Raw genomic sequence first — 14,052 nt, 5'->3', positions numbered from 1 at the left:
AGCCCACCCCCCCAACCCACCACCCTCCCAGGAAAGTACGGTGGTGGGTGTCAGAGCATCAGGGGAGATACCGTCATAGGTGAGCCCTGGGTTAGTGGCATGGAAGCTGAGCAGCTAACTTCAGGTCGCCCTGCTGCTCACTCCACGCACTTATATTTAGTCTCTGCTCCTGCTCTTGTCCCCTGTCTCCCCTCCCCCTCTTTGCATCTTTCCCAAGAGGATTCTCTCTGTTTCCTCTGACAGGGCCACACTGAGGCCTGACCTCCTGTGGCCCCCCAGGAAGCTGCCTACTGAGCCTAGGCTGAGGGGGTCATGTGGTTGGGCGGGGGCAGCTGGTGCGTATGGCTTTCCCCACAGAGTAGCTACCTAGGGTTGTAGGAGCACTGGCTAAATGCTGGCTACTGGAAGCAGGTTGTGCTGGATGGGAGGCTTCAGGAAACTGGTTGTTGAGGATTTTAAATGAACCATGAACAAAATTAGAATGAACTGCATTACGTTGTTGAACCTGAATCAACACCCTAAATTATTTTTTACTGACTCACAGATGCACACAGGAGTTATTTTCTTTTAATATAAGTAACTTTTAGGGCAGCCCGGGTGGCTCGGCTCAGTCCAGGGCCTGATCCCTGCAGACCCAGGATCGAGTCCCCACATCAGGCTCCCTGCACGGAGCCTGCTTCTCTCTCTGCCTCTCTCTCTCTCTCTCTGTCTCTCATGAATAAATAAATAAAATATTAAAAAAAAACAAGGAATACTTAAAAAAATAAGTAACTTGTAAAAAAAAAAATACAAATAACTTATATACCAAAACCAGAACTCCAAGCCGTATTTTTGAACTGTTGAACTACAATAAAGTGTGATCATTATAATATTATCAGAATTGAACTAGTATTTAATTTGGTTTGAATCCAGGCTTGGGTGTCCTGGAAAGGCTACTAGTCAGGTCCCATGCATCCTCACCCTGTAGGAGTGAGTCTAGGAGACTGTGGGAGCAGAGATGGGGTTTGGGTCCATAAGAGAGGCAGAGATTCCCAAATATAGCTGATCTGGGAGCTAATGAATCCCCCATCACTAAGAGCTGTTAAGAACTCAGATACGCTAGAGAAAAGGTTCCCGTCCCGGATACTAGATAACACTAAGGGACCTCTCGGGCCATCCCAAATGCAAGTTTCTGCACTTCAGTTGCATCTACAGATGAATCTGCTGCACTGGCTTGGATGACCGTCTGCAAATTGGGATGACTGGGATGTGCAGAATGGGACCTGAATGATTAATTCCGGTATGTGAATCCCCTCCCTGTCCCCACCGCCCTGCGCCCCATCCTCTGATCCATGCCCGACTCAGCCTTGCCCAGGCAGTGGCAGGAAACAGTCTGGGGGCCAGAGCCATGTGCCTCCCTCTGGCCCTGTTCCCAGGTGGCATTGCCGAGCCCAGGGAAAGGGACTAAGCACACCCTTATTTGAAAAGCCCTGGTGGCTGGTATAGGCCTTCTTCTTGTCCATGCGCTCCCATTCTACAAATTGGACAGAAGCTGTATACAGGGACACCGAGAACTGACATTTCACCATGGACAATGCTGCTGGAGCCCTTCCAGCTCTGGGGCATTGGCCAAGCAGTACTGTCTGAGAGGGCAACAGGTCAGGCACAGGGAGCAGGGCGAGTGTTTCCCAGCCAGCTGTCTCTTAGCCTTTGGCTGTTGGAGCCTGTTGTAACATCTGAGCGCCAACAGCCAGGGCTGAGAGCCCAGGTTAGGGCCAAAGAGGAAAGATATGGATCTACTTGTGGTTTTGAAACAAAAACACATTATCTTTTCCCGTACCTTTCTGCTCTGTGACTTTAGAATCTTCCTAGGGAACAAGAACTGCTGACAGGCTCACTTACTCCTTCCAGGGCTCCTTCGTCTGGGTAAGTCTGCTCTCCACTAGTATTAGAAATAATTGTGCTGGCCAGTTAGGGCATATTTACACATATCTCACTTAAGTCCCCATAGCAGCCCCGGCACAGAGTACTATATTGTCATATTCTCACTTTACAGACAAGGAAACAGGCTTACAGTGGTCAAGGAGCTAGCTTAAGGTTTTATAGTTATTGAGTGGTGGAGCCAGAGTTTCAACCCAAGTGTATCTGCCCCCACCTTGTTCTCTTATCTATGCTGCTCAGAGGTCCCTGGTTCCAAGAACTGTCTGATACAAGATGACCGTGTGGGGTCAAGTCCCAGTGAACAGTTGGTGGGGGAACACTGGCCTCCTTGTGCCAACTCTGACCACCACCAAAGAAGGGTGGGTCATGTGACACAAAGTATATATAGGGAATATCCCTTCCACATTTCTTTTTTTTATTTTTTTTAAAGATTTATTTATCTATTCATGAGAGTCAGAGAGAGAGAGAGAGGCAGAGACACAGGCAGAGGGAGAAGCAGGCTTCCTGCAGGAGCCTGATGTAGGACTGATCTCAGGACCCCAGGATCACGACCTGAGCAGAAAGCAGACTCTAAACCACTGAGCCACCCAGGTGCCCTCCCTCTTCCATTTCTGAGGAGGGCATGAAGACCCCCACATGGCCCTGGGTGCATGGGGGCAGGGGAGCCTCAGTTTCTTCCACCCTGTCACTGAGTCCCCTGCTGGGAGCCAGGTGCTAGATTTTCCCAGTCATAAGCCAGCACCCTGCCTAAAGTCCCTGCATCTGTCCTTCACAGACCTAGCCTAGGCCTGGTGCTATGGGGCCTACATGCAGCCCTGCTGAGGCAGTGGGTGCTGACACACCTACTACTACTTGGCTGGAGGAGCTCCTGGAGCCTGGGCTCCAGGAGGGGCAGCTGCACACTCACCCTGCAGCACTAGGAGAGAGGCATACCTGGGAAAAGACCCCTTCCTCTCCCTCTCTTCCAGGGTGCCCAATATCTGTCCCTTCCTGCTCAAGGGGCAGCCTGGGCCAGTGCCCCTCACCTGATGGGACTGCCCGTATATTTCTGCTGTTGGGGCTGAGAGGCAGGTGCGAACCTCTGAGGGTTTGGGAGTATGAATGGAGGGAACCAATGATGCCCAGCCCTTGGGGGCCCTTAGGCAGGAGAGACATAGGCAGTCTTGTTACAGAGACCATGGGTTCTTGTAGGGTTGGAGCCCTCTGCCTCTCTAGGCTTCCAGGGTGTCTCAGTGTCAATCTTGATGTGTATGACAGGGGAAACTGTGTCCCTTTCTCTTGGGAAGGTGATGGGATGATGGGCTAGAGCACTGGGGTACCGGAGTCCTGAGGACCTGCAGCCCCAGACAGGGTGAGAGGCTCTTGACCCTTGGCCCTCATTGGGAGGGTCCAAGGCAGAAGCTCCTCTCCCCATGTCATGCAGGCATGCAGCTGCTACAGGGAGCACCAGAACTCAGTGTGAGTGCCACAGGGGCGAATCCCAGGGTTCTTCCAGGAGAACTTGCTACTGTGTCAACCCAATAGGTCTATCCACTACAGATCCCATAGAGAACCCTAGCCCCAGGTGGCAGCAGTGTCTGGGCCCAGTTAGGTGTTTGGGAAAAGCCTATCGGATTCACCGGGCCAGCTGCTGGACAGATGTGTCCTTGTGCCATCCTGAACCTTAGCAGAGGTGAACCACATCCAGAAGCCTCCAGGCTCTCTCTACCTGTACTGGTTTTTTTTTTTCTCAAGTTCTGCATCTGTACTAGGTTTCCTATGCCGACGGGAATACACGGGCCTGTCCTCTCCAAATGCAAACTGACACTGGAGGCTGAGCTTGCCTGACAGTCCTCAAGGGGCCTGGTGATGTGAACAAGCACTCAGATGCAGAGGCCACCGTCCACCCAGTTCAAGGGGGCCGAAGCAGGGACAGAGAAGGCTGCAGCCCTCTTCCCAGTTTCATGGGGGTGCTGAACTACCTTGGGGAGGGCTGGACACAGAAAGAGCTACCTATGTTCCAAGGACACTCATTTTAGAGATATGATGAATTCATTTAATATCTTCTCACTAGGATCACTTTGCAGCCCTTGCTCTTAATGGGCTCCAAAGTTCCATCCAAATGTCTGTTGCTGGCAGTTCAGTTCTCTGGCTGGCATTTTTGCTAGCGGAATGAATAGCTGGAAGCTGCTTGAATGGAAACCCTTCATTGTCCCTTTTTATCTCTTCTGAGCCTCTAGCAGTTTTGTCCCTTTTTGTCTAAGGTAGGCTCAGGGCTGTGACTGGCACCTGTGCCCTGGATCCCAGGGCCTGGCTTCAGGAAGGACAGGTGAGTGGGGGGAGCAGAGGGCCTGTGCCCGATCAGGTGAGAGGACAGACCGGAGGAGTCTGAGGAAACATGATGTTGGTTGCCTTAGCCCCGTCCACAACCCTCTGGGGGGACAACATCTTAGCTCTAAATGCACAAAGTTCACACACTCTGGGCAGTGTGGCCTCTTGGGAACATTGACTATAATGCTCCCAGAACTCCCTTCACCTGCCATGAGTCAGTGTTAGACGGCATGGCCTGTCCAACGGCCACTTGGCTGGGCTGGCCTATGTGTAGAGGGGCCTGGAGGGGCCCAGGCAGCTACTGCCATCCCTCCTGGGGGTCTTTCCTTCCTTAGTCTCTGGTCCACATCTTGACTACCCTGGGGACGGTGGCCTGTGGAATCTATGTGTGAACACTTCCATGGCAGGGTGCTGGTGTGCACTGCTGTGTCCACTAGTGGCACAGTGGCCTTTGCTGGGATCATGGGTGGGGGCAGTTTTCCTGTCTCTCCATCCTCTCCTCCACAGGAGTTCTGTATGCACGCTCACTCCTGGCCTTGCATTCCTGCCTCTGAGCCTGGCTCCATCCCTCTCCAGGGCATGGGACACCACCTTTCTGGATCCCAGACATACCAAGACCCACTATAGTGGAAAATAAGTCTTCTTGTCCAGCTTGGGCCTGGTGACAGGGTGACAGCTGACAGGCAGCAAGCCTCCTGCTTCTGGGATCTAACCTCTGGTGGTGGCCCTTGGCTATTTAATTTCCTGCCTGGGGTCATGGTATATACTGGTGAAAAGACCACCAGAAGTGAAGGGGCTCCTGTGTGTCTCCTCTGACTTCTGCCCTGGAATCTCTCTTTCATTCCTAGATATAGTCATCATTACTTTCTTCTTTGGCTTAAGGCACTGCCAGCTTTATGGTTAAAATGTAAAATGCTTCCTGGGACAAGGAGAACATAAGTCAATCCATTTACAAATTAGCTGGATCTGTTTATTGGAGAGTATCCTGGGCTGGGGGGTGGGGGGGCAAAGCCTCTCCTTGGGGGACACTGATGAATGAACATGGGCTGAACTGGGGCTGCATGTTGGGCAAGATACAAGGGCAGGACAGGGTGGGGCCGGGGTGGCGCTAGTACAGAGCCAGGCCCCTGTTAGGGCAGGAGGCACAGAGGAGCATCAGGACCTGTCTGGCCTCCTAGTGTATGGGGCCAGGCTGTCCCCTCCAAGCCATCAGGTTACCTTGCAGCTTTTGCCTGCCCATGCTTGGGGGACACATTTGATGTTGCTGCTAACAAAAAAGGCAGCGTGGGCAGTGAGGGAGTATAGGACTGGGAGGTGCAGACCCCCAAGGCCTGAAACCAAGGCTCTGCCCCCAGTTAGCTGTGTGATCTCAGGACACACTTTCCTTCCCTGGGCCTCTGCTTCCCACTATAAAATTATGGGGCTTGATTAAACATTCTTAGAGACTCCTCTGGGCTCGAATGTGCTACGTCAATCCAAAGTGGCGAGCTTCTTTTGGGGGCAGTCCTTTCCTCCTCTGCACCCCACCTCACTGACCCCGAACTCTGCTTGGGATGCACGTGGGGCTGTGGAATAGATGGTCCCCTGGCTCCCTCCACTCTCTGTGCCCTTCCTCATTTGAAGCTAAAAGAAAGAAAATGGAGGCTGGAGGCTCCAGGCCAGGAAGCTGAACCAGAGAACCAGTCCTCCCGGTTTTAACTCTGCCTGCCACTGCTCCTGCAGCCTTCAGGAGCTGGGGCAGGCAGGCAGGCAACAGGCAGCACCTTTACTTACCTTGAGTAAAGGTGACTGGCTGGTTGCTATTTGCCCTGAGGGTAGAGGTGGAGTGGGCTGGGTCCCTGACACAAGGGGTTCAGAAACCAGAGCAACTCACTAGCTGACCTGAGCTTTCTGGATCTGCTTCTCTGAGCACCTAGAGGTACCCCCTCTCTGAGTCCTGATTAGCCTTAGTGTGAGAGAGAACACAGATCTGCCTCCACCTCCTAAGCCAGCGGCCCAGGGGCCTGAGTGCTTTGTGACTTGGGTAAACCAGAGCCAAGCAGAAAGATGCCAGCAGTTGCTGACTGAGGCAGCACGAGGGGGGCAGGGAGGGGGGAAGGTTGCCACAGAAGATCCACAGGTGTAGGAAAAAGGTCATTGCCTCCCCTCCTATAAAGACCTGGGTCTCTGCACTGCCTGATGTGTTGTAATGAGGTTTTATAGAAATTGCTGGCCAGCATGGGTGTCTCTTTGCTTGGGCTAATGTGGGTCTGTGCAGTTATGGGGAAACTGGAACCCATTTTTTGCATGCTAACTCCCCCCAGCATATGAAAGTATGCCATGTTCTGGGACATACTTTACTCTTTGCGGTGGACAGAACCTGGGATTACCTTTCCTAAATCTGTAGAACAGATAACTTCAGCAGAAAAAGCATAAAGTCTCTGAGTCTGAACCTTATGGTTCCTGGGCATTTCTAAGTCACTTGCCAGAGCAATCAAGGGGTCCCCTGTGGTCTTGGGTCTGGCCCCCTGCATGCAGCCCCTCCAAGTTTGTGCTTCAAGTGGGGCTCGTGAGTACGCAGTTCCTCAATGAATCAGGGCCACCACATGACAGAATTTCAGACCCACAAAGGAGTCGGAGCAGGCCTCTTGATTCCTTTCCTGTCAGCCTGTTTTAAGTCCTCAAGACCTGAAACTAGACCCCAGATGGAGAAGGAAACTCTCAACAGACTCAAGTCATTTCTAGGAGAAACTCAGTGGCTGACAATTTGCCATTCAGGAAAAACTGGAGCTGGTATGGCATTCCTTCCCATTCCTTCCCAGCATTCTCCATTCTCCCTCTTGCATTTGTATACCTCCTTGAGCATGCATCCTCTGCCCATTGCTGTTCCAACGGCTTCTTCCTTTGCTTTCCATTCTCAACTAATCTGTTTTTATCCATCTTTGTTAGGTTCTACTTTAAGATCCATCTCCCAGTATTGGTCTAAATTTATAAATTATCTGGACTGGATGGGTCATGGCTCACAGCTTCTTGGAGGTGGTGGGGGCCTGAGGTGGGCAAAGGAACATCACCACCCTGTTGCCGATCAAAGCTCTGTAGCTCAGCTGGTCTCTGGTGGGGTTGGCTCCAAGCTTGGCTCCCTTTTCTACTCCTCTGGGGAAGAGCTGTAAGCTCTCCAGGGGAAGGGCTCGTTCCTTCATTTATCAGCACTTTCCCCCCACCCCGTCTCTGCCACCTGTGTTTTGTACTTAGTCATCAGGCAACCCCTGCAAGTGAGAGAGCAGAACTAGGTGCCAATTGCCACCTCCAAGTGCTGCCTGGAGCCCACGTCTTGCCAAGAACAGACAAGTTTCCCTTTATCTCACGTCTCCTACTTCTCACCTTAGCCTTGAGTGGGCCCTCAGGCAGAGCTCATGAGGGGGCAGCTTCTGGTCAGTGTGCTTCCCTTGGCAGGGCCAGGTAGTCGAGAGCTCTTTCTGCCTCGAAAGTTTCCTTTTCCATGTTCTCTCCCAACTTGTTGGCTAACTCACTTCTTTGAGGGTCAGGCTGCCGAATGCCTGTTCAGGAGGTTGGCTAGCAACCTTCCTACTGCCTGAGTCGGTCCTGAGTCCTGGGCCTTCCCACTTATGGTGTCGAGGGTATCCTACAGGAATGGTTCTGCTTCGGGCCACAGGACAGTCCTCCCTGCCTTCTGCACCCAGGACACAGTGTGTTAGAAGCATCTCTGGGACCGTCTCTCAGTGTCTACAGCTCTCTCCTGCCAGCCCCTCCCATGGACATGGGTAGGTATAAGAAAGCAGCCATTCAGAGCCCTCCCTGAGCCCTCTTGAAACCCCAGGCAACCTCTCCTCTTCCTGCCCCCCCATGCCACCTGTGCCCTGGCTTCTACTCTCTGCTTCCTCTTAGCCCAGGCAGCTGGCCTGCTGTTTGTCTGGCACTCCATAACCTCTGCCAGCTGAGCATGGGTATCAGCAGCTGCTCAGCTCTGCATACATGGGAGACCCCCTAGGCTTGGAGTCACCTTTTGCAAGGAGGCAAATACCTCCACTGCTGGGTCATTTTCCTCATAGAGCCAGGTATGGGGCTTAATTGATTGGGAGACACTGGCAGTTCATCTGGACTTAAGTCCAGTGTGCTTCTCCAGGACAGAGGGCACCCCCCTCTCATCCTTGGGTATTGTGCTGAGTGAGCTTTACTGTGGCTAGAGACCCCCAGATCCACCTGCACCTTCCCTGTGCCTGGCACATTCCAGAGAGCTCAGCTCATAAAGAATCAGTCTGTCTTTGGGAGCCCAAAAGGTCTGTACAGCCCCCACACCACCACCTTGCACCCATTCTCAAGTGCACAGAGCTTTTCAGCTTCAAGGCCCCCTCCTAAGCTGCAGAGGGGCCCCCTTGCTCGGCCCCAAGGCCTTATCCCTAGCTAGATGAGCCTCCGTGGGGTCGGGCAGCCCTGAGTCCATCCTCTACTCCTGGTACCCAGTTCCCACCAGAACCAGCTTAGGGAAAGACCCTCCAGCCTTGCTGTGTGACACCAGGGAAAGACCAAACAGCGTGCGCTGGATTCGCCTGGCTTCTTCATGGAGCCCCAGCACTTTAAGCCCCGAGCCCAGTGGGCATGACCCTCCTGGAGCCAAGCGTGTCCTGAACCCTGCAGCAGAGCTGGGGAGCCTGGGGCCTGTGAGAAGCAATGGTGCCCAGCCAGGCGGTCCCCTGAACCGGACCTCCCGCCAAGTTTCAGAGTCAGAATCTCCGCCAGGTCAAACTCTGCATGAGGGCGTGCCAGGGAGCTGGGTCCCAGTGGTGCTCCATAAATATCTGTGGGATGAATAGTTGAGTGGAGTGTCCCAGAGAGGTGGTGGGGGTGAGCGGGGCCTCCCTGAGGGGCGTCCCGGTGGCACCACACCAGCCTGGCCCAGCAAGAGGGAGGGAGGTAAAGGCAGGAACGGTAGAAACAAGCATTTCTTCCTCCACCCGGGAAGCCAGAAGCCAGCTTGCACCAGGCTGTTTCAAAATCAACCTGGGAAGGCAGCAGCAGGCCCGGGTGGGGCGTGGGGTGTGGGGCTCCTCGTCCCGGAGCCCCGCGGCCTCCGCCCCTGAGCCTGGACGCTTTGGCGCCCCAGCCCCGCCCGCAGGGCCCGAGCCCCGGCCCCGGCCCCGGCCCGGCCCCGGCCCCCTGGCCGCAGGGACCTTACCGTGGCCACTCTTGGGGCGCTGGGGGTGCGGCTCCTCACTCACTGCAGGCCGGTGCTCGTTTCTAGCCCAGGAAGAGGCACTCCCTTCAGGCAAAAAAAAAAAAAAAAAGAGAGAGAGAAAGGAAAGGAGGAAGAAAACCTCAGTGCTTTCCTTGCTTAGCCGCTTCTCCCGAAGGCTCCTGGTTGGTGTCGTCTTGGTGTCCTGCCCCTGTGGGCGCAGAGCCTTGCTCCCCCTGGCAGCTCCCTCACCGGTGTGGCCCGAGCCTGCCAGCCCTCTGGGGGAGGCGCGGGAGGTGGCCCACGCCCCGCTGCCTGACACACTGGAGCATGCTCCGTGGGCGCCAGGCCGAGCGGCGGCCCCGGCGGGCCCGAGCCCGGGGAGGCCGCGTCCTGGCCAGCGCCCTCCTCCGGGAATGCGTCCCTGTGGGCTCGCAGAGGACACGCTTCGGTGCTGACTGGCACTACATGGTCGGATGACAGAATTCGTTGGTAGGAGGCTGTCTCCTTAGTTCCCTGGGGCTGTCAGAAGAGGGGGGCAGCCAGGGCGGTGTCTGGCGTGCCGGCAGGTGGGCCTCCGTCCTTGGCCTACCCCTCTCGGCCATTCCCTACCTGAAACCCTCCCGTGTCTCTGTCCTGTGGCCTCATAGAGGGTCTGGGCCTGAGCTGGAGCTGCTCCTCGTCCTGTTTAGCCAGGCGCTTGGAGTCCCTTTTCCGAAGCACCCATCTTAGGGTCTGGGAGGGTCTGGAGTCAGTTAGGACTAACTGCTGCCAAGTCCTCCGTCCCCAGCTCTCTGTCCTCAGCAGGAGGGGGAGGGGATGACATGCACACCCTCATACACACACACACACACCCAGCGCAGAGCCACCTACCTGCACAGGCCAGCCTCAGCCAATCCAGCCTTGCTCTCCAAATGCCACTCTGACCCTAGAAGCCACTCATTCACAGCAATATCCTGCGGGAGGGGAGTTCAAAGCCAGCCCAGGAGAACTCCAGTTAGCACGGACCCGGCTCCCCTTCTCTCCTGACACCTCCAGAGGACACAGCAGCCTGATCACCATATCTGCTATTGCACTTCGCCGGCCAGCATCTCTCTCCTGGAACCTCGGGCCCCCACAGCATCTTCCATATCCTTAGGGGGAGGCAGCGGATTCCTGATAGGTCCCATCTTCCTTAGAGCCCAGGGTAGAGAGGGAAGGACTGGAAGGGGCGGGCCCCAGGTGCAGCTCCGAGTTTCCAGCTCCCAAAATAATCGGATGCGAAAAGGGAGGAAGGAATCTGGGGGCCAGCAGGTGACTCAGTGCCAGTGGGCTGGCTTAGTCACCTGGATGGCTGCTCCCAGCTCCTGGCACATCAGGCAGGGAGCAGTGCCCTCCCCCATCTGTCGACAGCAGCGCTGTCAAAGGGAGCGTGGCCTTGGCCGAGGAGCGCCAGCAGGCCCAGGGCTGCCTGGCAGGCTGCACACAGGCGCAAGCGAGCTCCGGCTGCCTTCCCAGCCGCAGCGTGCCCCTCCTCCACCACGCACCCAGGCTCACTTTGGGATTTCTCCATTAAATCCTCAGGCAACGACCTGCTCGTTTGGGGCACGGAGCTGCTCCAACGTTGCTTGGCAATTTTGATATCGTCGGGGGTTGCTATGGGGAGGAGGGTGATGTCATTGACACAAAAAAACCCACTGAATTTACAAATCAGCTGGGGCTGGAGCTATTTATAAAAACACATTTTTCCCTGCCTTCCTTGACTGAGAGGGAGGGAAGGGAAGGGCTGCCTGCCAGGCTCCGTGGAAGCCTCCCCCAGCCCGCAGAACCCAGGCCACCCCCACCCCCACCCTGGCTCCCTGCCCCACAGGACAGGACGGGTAGGCCCTGGCTGCAGCTGGGCCCAACTCCCCTTTTGGGGTCTCAGCTGGTGCTGTGGAGCATGGGCACCAGCTCCCTGGGGTGGCAGGGGCCAGAAGCCAGCCACTCAGCCAGACCCTTTAGAAACAGGAAGGGGTGCTCCCCTGGGCACCCATGGGCCAGCTCCCCTGAGTGCACCAGGTGAAGCCTGGCCTTCCAAAATGCCCTGGCTTCTGAGGCTGTCTGTCTCCTCCCCTAGCATCTCTTCTCCTCCCAGTGTCCAACTATGGGATCCCCAAGCCCCCCAGTCTTGGCCCCCTGCTCCTCTCTTGCCACGCTCTCTGAAACACCACCTTCTCTGTGGCTTTGGCTGTCAACCTGGACGTGCTCACCCAGAGCCCTCGTCTGGCTGCCCTGCTGCAGGTAGTGTCCCCGATGAGTGGCCCCACTGTTGCTGGCAACCAGATGGAGACTGCTGCACTCTTTGGCTCTTCCCACTCCCCTTGACCCTTATATCCAAGGTGGCACTGGGCTGGTCGGATTCTTTGTGAGAACTCTTCCATAAATCCTCCACAGTGTAGCAGTGTGGTGTCTGGTTAAAAGCCCAAGTTCTGAGTTTTCACCGTCCTGAGTTCGCATCCCCACTCTGTTGGTCATCAACCAAGTGACCTCTGGCATGTGATTTAACCAGCTGAGTTCCATTGCCTCGTCTACAAAATCGGGATGATTTCACCTGCCTCATAGGGTTGCGGGAATTAAACAAAGCTCCTGGCACAGGGACGGCTCGTCCTGAGAGCTCAGTAAACAATCTTTTTCTCTACTTTCATCACTATTATCTACCCACCACATGGGGGCAGGTTTATCTTCCAAAACCATGACCCCCAGTCACCTCTGGAGCTAAGGTCTCAAGCTGCACACAGACATTTTGGTTGAAGTGCACAACATTGGACCTCATGTCATTGAGCATGAAGATTTCCATTAGGTCCTCCAACTACCAGCCATGGAACCCACTCCAGCTCCATCCTGAGAAGGAAAGGAATTTTTTGATGGCTGTCAGGTAATTAAGTCCTAGCACTGATGAGAAGCCTGAAGAATCAAGTCCAGGGCAGAAGCCAGCGCTCTAGGCAACAGGATACTGTAGCCACCCCTGGTGGGAAGGTGCCCCTACCACGTGCCCCACCGAGCACACCTCTGCCATTTGCTGCAAGAACAAGGAAAGTGGCTGGCAGGCTCAGGTCATGTGCGGAGGGGAGGGTATCCTGGGCACAGCCCTTCTGTTGCCACACATGATGTGGGGAACAAAAGTAGGGTGCTGTTATTGAGGGGGAACGGGTACTGGGGGATCAAAATCCAGCTGATGCTCAAAACAAGCACCTTTGCTATTTTTTTCTATTCAATTCCTGAGCATGATAAATCAGTAGTTCTCAACTCTTTTATTTTTGTCTTTATAGGCTTCTGAAAATGGATGGCCTGCACAAACGGAGACCTGTGCCTCTACTCCATCATGTTGCGTGACTTCTTGATTTGGTGAGGATGCCTGCCAACTCAGATCCATCTCTCGCATAGGTTGTACAAGGGCAAGCGGGACCTGTGGACCATTGAAAGAAACCCTCCCAAGTGTGGCTGCCCATTGCAGGGACAGGTGGGCAGATGCCCAGATATCCCTGGGCCAGTGGGTGTGCCCTTTGCCCTTCTTTATCCCAGCAGAGTCACGTGTCTGCTGGTTCCAGCAGGCTTCGAGCTCTCCGGGGCAGGAAGCCCAGCCTGGTGCTGAGCACATAGTAAACACTCACGTAATCCGGGTGGAATGAACGCGTGAGGAGTTTCTATGCTCTGGCCATCCTTACTTAGAATACAGTGAATCGTGGAGCTGAGAGGGACTCTAGGATCACCAGCCCTGTGCCCCCTTCTACAGGTATGAAAGCTGCAGCCCCGAGAGATGAAGTGACTCAGCAGAGCCGCAGAGGAAACAGAGGCAGTCATGACTGGAACTCAGCTTTCCCTGCTCATAGGCTCGGATTGTTCCCTTTGCTGCCCACACAGGCCCGTCCTGGCTCCGGCTCTGAGTGTGTGACGTCTCTGTAATTCAGTCAAAGGCAGTGGCGGCGGCGGGTGCTGTCACCAGGGGACTCTCTGCCTTTGAATCTCGGCTCCCTGGGAATTGCAGCATTGGCAAATCTGCCAAGAGGGTGTCCTTACAATTTCTTAGTAGCAGTTTTTCACTCTATTCTTTTGTTCTTGAAAATGGAGATATTGCCTCAAAGGTAACTTGCCTCATGTCGGTTCAGTCAGGTTCCGCTGGAGTGATGGCTTACATCAGCAATGTCCCACTGCATGGTTTGAAGAAACCAGTGGCGATGTACTCAGGCCATGTAACAGCAGAGTCCTAAAATTTTTATAAACTAAGGCTTCCCAGGTTTTCCCAAAGAATGAAAAGTTTCAGAAACAAAATCGAGGGTTCTAGGGTATGGTAAAAATTCCTTTTTACAAAAAAAAAAAAAAAATTTCCTTTTTACAGACAACTTTTTCTAGATATTTAGGATCTTCCTCACACTTCCCGTCATGCTGAGTGGTATGCAGGGAGCTTTACGAAGACCTTCCTAATGGCTGTGTGGGCCTGTCTCTACCTGCCTACACTTGTCAACACCTCTGCTGCAGGGCCAGGAAGGGAGGGACAAATTCTTCCCACCTTCAACCCCTACGGGGAAGCGCTTGGATTAATGAGCAAGTGTTGCCACTGGGGGCCTGTGTCTCCTGCACTCTGGGGAGGCCTCTCTTTAGAGGTGCTCCTAAGTCTTGGGCCTCGAGGAGAA

General features: G+C 54.5%; 1 protein-coding gene and 1 long non-coding RNA gene across 5 annotated transcripts in view; one reads left to right on the top strand and one right to left on the bottom strand.

Annotated features, from left to right (window-relative positions):
* PAK6 (p21 (RAC1) activated kinase 6) overlaps positions 1-10,412 on the bottom strand; it is a 36,758-nt gene extending 26,346 nt beyond the window's left edge. For 3 of the 4 annotated variants that reach the window (XM_072808636.1, XM_072808634.1, XM_072808640.1), the window contains exons 1-2: positions 10,274-10,412; positions 9,404-9,487 (exon numbers count right to left, since the gene is read on the bottom strand). The gene's annotated coding sequence lies outside the window, so the exon portion shown is untranslated. Of the gene's footprint in view, positions 1-9,403; positions 9,488-10,012; positions 10,068-10,273 lie in introns of those variants that run through there. The other variant, XM_072808635.1, reaches the window with a different exon arrangement.
* Positions 9,726-13,690, top strand: LOC140622873 (uncharacterized). The gene is made up of 3 exons (XR_012022552.1): positions 9,726-9,892; positions 12,691-12,766; positions 13,155-13,690. It is a non-coding gene; the product is annotated as an uncharacterized lncRNA (long non-coding RNA).
* Positions 13,691-14,052: the final 362 nt, after the last annotated feature.

This window comes from Canis lupus, chromosome 32, assembly GCF_048164855.1.
Source record: "Canis lupus baileyi chromosome 32, mCanLup2.hap1, whole genome shotgun sequence".
NCBI classification, from domain to species: domain Eukaryota; kingdom Metazoa; phylum Chordata; class Mammalia; order Carnivora; family Canidae; genus Canis; species Canis lupus.
This window is presented reverse-complemented; position numbering and strand designations above follow the sequence as displayed.